This window comes from Mesocricetus auratus, unplaced genomic scaffold (genome assembly GCF_017639785.1).
Source record: "Mesocricetus auratus isolate SY011 unplaced genomic scaffold, BCM_Maur_2.0 Super-Scaffold_100011, whole genome shotgun sequence".
In the NCBI taxonomy this organism is placed as follows: Eukaryota; Metazoa; Chordata; class Mammalia; order Rodentia; family Cricetidae; genus Mesocricetus; species Mesocricetus auratus.
Window position 1 is genome coordinate 64419765 of NW_024429195.1, and position 6722 is coordinate 64426486.

At 39.0% G+C, this 6722-nt stretch overlaps 1 pseudogene; it reads left to right on the plus strand.

Moving 5' to 3' along the window:
- Nucleotides 1–935: 935 nt before the first annotated feature.
- Nucleotides 936–1313, plus strand: LOC110340513 (annotated as a pseudogene).
- Nucleotides 1314–6722: the final 5409 nt, after the last annotated feature.

Genomic DNA, 6722 nt, shown 5'->3' on the forward strand with positions numbered 1-6722 from the left:
GAAATCTCTTCAGACCTAATTTATATCTGAGGATTGATGGTAACTACTGTAAAACTGTTTCCTTTTGAAGACATTTAACAATAAACTAAGTAATTTACCAAGAATATCATTAATTCCTATTCAAAACAAATTATTTCTCTTGGGACCAATAAAAAGGATTCTAAAATCATGAATTTTTCTTATAAGCAATAGATGGAATGAAGTTATAGAAGTGTTATGGGAGCAAACTTTGGCAAGAAATGGGCCTACAAGAGTGTATTTTCAACAGCCACAAAGAGAACTCGGGATATGATCATAGACTAGTGGTTCCCTTTGTATGAGCTAGTGAAGGAGATAGTCAGACTGGAAAATCATAAACTATATACCAAAAAGAAAAAAAGTAAGAGTTTAGGACATCTACAACAAAAGTCAATGGATACCTAAAGAGGCCGGGCAATGCAGAGACAAATGCAAACCACAGTCTCAGCCTGGCAAATAGCTGACCTGTAGCAGGGAAATAGCAGGCACTTCTGAATTGTAAGCCAGACAGAATTAGAGGTCACACTCTGTATCTGGTAGAATAGCATCCAGGCACCAACTTCCCAGATAATGCATTGTTAAAAACTGTGGTAATGCTGAGATCAGGCTATTCCTCCCCTAAGTTGCTCCATATTGTATAAAGTGGTATTTTTTCATTCTGTACTTTGCCTTGAGAGACACTATTTTACAAATTGCATCAGACTCCAAATTGGCAGACGCAGAACTCATATCACCTCTCTAGTGCCACCCATGAGGAACAGGCTGATAGTTTAATACTAAAAGCAGAGAGTGTTTATTTCATACATTTGTAGAAGTAAAGTGGAACTAGAGGAACACATAGTTATCTTGAAATAATACCAGGTAAATAAGCCTGAGAACATGTGCATGTTAGACTGGATAAGGATAAAGCCGGAAAGATGGGCAAGTGTAGTAGCCTCCAGTAGACTGCCAGGAAACTCCTCAGTCACAGAGAAGACTACAAATGGCATTATACATAATACAAGAAAGCTCACTTTGGCACAGCCTTGAAGGTCAATCTCTTTCAAGCTGTCTCTCATGCAAATGGAATTGCTGAACCCTAACAGCCAAATTCTGCTATCAGGAAATATGTCAGGGTGCTCAATGATGGCTGCTTGAACTTCACTGAGGAAAACAATGAAGTTCTGGTCGTTGAGTTTGGTTGAAAAGGTCAAGCTCTAGGTGTTTTTCCTTGAGTCTATTCTAAAGATGTTAAAATAAGCAATATGCCTCATTTGGCCCTGTATAAAGGCAACAAGGAAAGACTAAGATCATAAATTTTGACAATGGAAACAGTAATAAATTTTCATATACTGAAAACAAGGAAAAGGATCCATTTCTTCATTTGGGCAACATGAAAGGAAGGAAGTTATTACAGAAATAAATTTTATTGATTAAGGGTTACAATTCAACAGCTCTGAGTCTGAGGCCAATGGGAAGATCAAATCTCTCCCATTGTTGTAGTTCCCAAAAACTCAGAAGGTTCAGGCATATGCTTGACACCCACAACAGATTCCACCATGCAAAATGATTAATGCTCATAATGTTTTTAAAAGACAGGTATTACAGTTGTGCTATTCTCAGTGTTATGGTTACCTTCATATTCCCAATGCAGGTGGTAGAAAATCTCATCCCAAAACATTAGCCACAGTAAAGGGTCCCACCTGGAGAGGCTTTAAATAGAAGTTAATCTGCTCAGTTCACTTATTTTGAAGTACTTGTGGCCAGCATACTCCCAAGGCATGCAGAGAAGGAAAGCTAGTGGATGAAAGCAACTCCAGTAAGTAACAGACACTTGTATAATTCAGACTCAGTGACAGTATTTCCACAGGGAAAATGAGCTCCTTTGACACTCTACATCCTCCATGCATATAGTCTCCAAATTAAAATAATTTTATTGAGCATTGTGTGTAGGTATATGTTTGTATGATATACGTGAGTGTAGGTGCATGCATACCATGGTGATGAGGGATGTCCTTCTGTATGCTGTGAATATGTATTTCTCCTATTGGTTTATGAATAAAGCTGTTTTGGGCAATGGACAAGCAAGATACAGCTAGGCAAGAAGTATAGGTGGAGCTATGACACTAGGAGAAAGGTTGATGGAGAGAAATGCAGAGAATGAATTGTGAAGGAGACATTTTGTAGCTACTGGGAAGATAGGATGCTTGGACATTACCCAGTAAACCAAGACTATGTGCTCATACACAGATGAATATAAATGGGTTAATATTAAGAGAAAGCTAGTCAAGAAGAAGTCTGAGCCATTGACCAACCAGTTTACAATAAATAAAAACATTTTTGTATTATTTGGGACTGAAGGTCAGTGGTACTGGGTTGGACAGAAACGCTCCTTTTTATTTAGACAGAAAACAGAGGATGGGGGATGTCCTTCTGTGTGCTGTGACTATGTATTTCTCTTATTGGTTGATGAATAAAACTGTTTCAGCCAATGGACAAGCAATATGTAGCCAGGAAGGAAGTATAGTCTGGGTGACCACACTAGTAGAATTCTGGAAACAGGCATGCAGAGAGTGAGTGGAGAGGCAGATGCCATGTAGTTGCCGAGGAAGAAAGAGGCCTAGGCATAACTGGTAAACCAAGACCACATGGCGATACACAGATTAATAGAAATGGGTTAATCATTAAGAAAAAGCTAGCCAATAAGAAGTCTGAGACATCAGCCAAACATTTTATGATTAATATAAACCTCTGTGTGTTTATTTGGGACTGAATGTCTGTGGGACCAGGCTAGACAGAAACTTCTGTCTACACCATGATATACACATTAAACTCAGAAGACAACTTTATAAGTTATTGGGGCCAATCTAAGGTTATTAGGCTGGTTTTATGGGTTCTTTTTATCTGATGAAGCCTTCTCATTGTCCCCAAAGCTGCCAGTTTAAAGTTCCAGAAAGAAAGTGCTTTGAAATCTCATCCACTTTCATTTCTGTCTTCTCCAATTTGTTCTCCTTTCTGTCACTTTTCCTTTATCTAATCCTTTTAAGATTCCTATATATTCCCTAAATAGCTTTTACATTCAGATAACATTCTGTAGTAGTTTTGCCACTTTCAATTTTATGATCTTTAGTGAGGAATTAGTGGGCTATGCCTGACTTTATGAACTTACATGGCTTACTGTTATTATTGTCAAGGGAGCTTCTTTCCCTATGCTGAATGATGTTGTGAATTGGACTTTCAATATTAGTGTTATCAATAAAAAGAACTTGTCTCTTAATATAAACAGTGTGCAAATTACAACACAGAAATGCATATAAGTTGACAAAGCTAGATACCATGATTCCTCCTCTAAAATATCAAAGATACTGAAATAGATAAATACAAGAAAATTTTTTCAGAAATTTTCTAATAGAAATGATCAGTGACATGGAATCGTATATAAATTCACAGACGGATTAAAGCTAGGATCCTAAGAACAGAGGCAACATCATTAACAAGCAGAGATGTGGATGGGAAAGCTACAACTATGAATGAAAATAACAGCAGCCAAAAGAAAACATTTAACAAAGACACTGGGGTGATTTTTAAAATGCAAAGTTTGGAAATGAAAGACAAATGAATCAAAACATTACCTAAAAATAATAAAACATTAGAAAACATCATCAAGATTCAATCAAACAAAATGATGTCTTAGAGGTAGAAGATGGGGTAGATGACACATTACTTTCAACCATTGATGAGGATAAATTAAAGCATGACCACAATATAAGAACTTTAGGAGACAATCAGGGAGCCACATAATAAATTCACGGGTGAGAATATGGAACTGAAATAAAAATTCATTGTATAGAGACACTACTTTAAAAGATTGTAGCAGAAATATTCCTAATTTAGAGAAAGAAAAAGGCACCCTAACACAATGGACATTTGGAGCCCCAAATATACATGACCAGAAAAGATATCAAGTCAAGAAAAAATATTAAATCTTTAAATAAAAAATGTCATTCCCATATAAAAGCAGAAACATCAGAAAAACATTAGATTTCCTTCAGCCACACCTACATACAATGAAGTGTGAAGTATATATAATACCCTGAAGTTAGATAACTACCAAGCAAGATTTTTCTATCTAGTAAAGCTATCTTTTACAATTGAAAAAGAAATAAGGACATTTCAAGAGAAACGGGGAGGTCTTGACTACTAGTTCATCACTGCAGAAGATTATTAAGATAATGATGCTCAAAGAGTAGGAAGTCTCAAACATGAACCCACAGGAAGGAAGATGTTTCATGAGAGGAAAAGACGAACCAAGGAGAGAAAGGTAGGTATCCTTCATATCTGACACAATAAATAGCAAAATCCTGTGGGAATTTTTAGTTTGGGAAAAAAAGAGCAAATAATAATCACACTGTGATGGTTTGAATATCTGAATATTTAGTCATGAGGGTATGGCCCTCCTTAGCAGGGATTAGGATATGTGGCTCTGTTAGGGTAGTTGTGGCCTTATTGGAGGACATGTGTCAGTGGGGGTGAGTTTTCAAGTTTCAAAAGCCCAAGGCAGGCCTAGAATCATTCTTTTTCTCTAGCTGATTAAGGATTTTTTAAATTTAATTTAAATTAGAAACAAGCTTGCTTCACATGTCAATCCCAGCTCCCTCTCCCTCCCCTCCTCTCCCATTGCCCCTCTTCAAGCATCCATCAACCCCTCACCCAATCCCCACTCTGCTCTCCAAGAAGGGTGAGGCCCTTCATGGGGGAATCTCAAAAGTCTGTCATATCATCCAGGCCCTAGGCCCTGCCCCATGTTTTCAGGCAGAAACAGCATCCCTCCACATGGAATGGGCTCCCAAAGTCCATCTGAATGACAAGGATAAATGCTGATCTATTGCCCTAGGGCCCCAAAGAATGCTGATGCCTCCTCACTGACACACACATTCAGGGAGTCTTGATCAGCCCCATGCTGACTTCTCAGCTATCAGTCTGGGGTCTATGAGCTCCCCTCCTTGTTCAGGTCAGCTATTTCTGTGGGTTTTATCCCCCAAGTCTTAATCACTCCTTATCACTCTTGCCTCTCTGCAACTGGGTTCCAGGAGTTCAGTTCAGTGTTTAGTGGTGAGTGTCTGGATAAAGGCTCTAGGATGGCATACAAGAAGTCATCAATCGTGTTATCAGGGAAGGGCATTTAAGGTAGCCTCTCCACTGTTGGTTAGACTGCCAGTTGGTGTCGTCCTTGTAGGTCTCTGGACATCTCACTAGTGCCAGATCTCTCTTCAAACCTATAAAGGCTCTATCTATTATGGTATCTCTCATCCTGCTCTCTCCTGTTCTTCCCTGACTCAACCTTCCTGCTCCCCCATGTCCTCTTCTCCCCTCTTCTTCACCCCCTCTATTTCTCCCAGATTCCTCACCTCTCCCCAGTGCTCCCAATCTCCTCAGAAGATTCTGTTCCACTCCTCTTCTCTGGGTTACCATGCATATCTCTCTTAGCGCCCTCCCTGTTTCACAGACTTTCTGGCTGTGATATTGTAGGCTGGCACTCTCCTGCTTCATGCCTAAAGATCCATATATGAGTGAATACATACCATGCTTGTCTTTTTGTGACTGGGTTACCTCACTCGGGATGCTTTCTTCTTCTACCATCCATTTGCCAGCAAATTTCAAGATTTCATTGTTTTTTTCTACTGAGTAGTACTCCATTACACATTTCTCTATCCACTCTTCAGTTGATGGGCATCTAGGTTGCTTCCAAGTTCTGGCTATTACAAATAATGCTGCTATGAACATAGTGGAACAGATGTCCTTATTGTATGAATGTGCATCTTTTGGGTATATACCCAAGAGAGGACTTGTTGGATCCTGTGGTATAATTCCCATATTCCTGAGAAATCTGGAATCCATACTAATTTCCAAAGTGGGTGTACGAGTTGGCACTTCCACCAGCATTGGAAGAGTGTTCCCCTTTCTCTACATCCTCTCTGTCATATATTATCAATGGTGTTTTTGATTTTAGCCATTCTGGCAGGAGTAAGATTGTCTCTCAGAGTTGTTTCAATTTGCATTTCCCTGATGGCTAAGGATGTTGAACACTTTCTCAAGTGTTTCTCAGCCATTTTAAACTCTATTGAGAATTCTGTATTTAGTTCTGTACCCCATTCTTTGATTGGATCCTTTGGTGTGTGGAGACTTGCTTCTTGAGCTCTTTGTAGATTTTGGATACCAGCCCTCTGTCAGATATGGGGTTAGTGAATATCTTTTCCCATTCTGTGGGCTGCCTTTTTATCTTGTTGACTGTGTCCTTTGCCTTACAGAAGCTTCTCAGTTTCAGGAGGTCCCCTCTATTAATTGTCGATCCCAGTGTCTGTGCTACTGGTTTATGTTCAGGAAGCAGCCTCCTGTACCAATTTGTTCAAGGGTACATCACACTTTCTCTTCTAATATTTCCAGTGTGGATGGGTGTATGCTCAGGTCTTTGATACATTTGGACTTAAGTTTTGTGCAAGGTGATAGACATGAATCTATCTGCAGTCTTCTACATGCCAACATTCAGTTATGCCAGCACCACTTGTTGAAGATGCTTTCTTTTTTCCAATGTAAAATTTTAGCTTCTTTGTCAAAAATCAAGTGTTTGTAGGTGTGGGGGTTAGTATCAGGGTTTCAGTTTGATTCCATTGGTCTACCTGTCTGTTTTTGTGCCTATATCAAGCTATTTTCAGGACTATAACTTT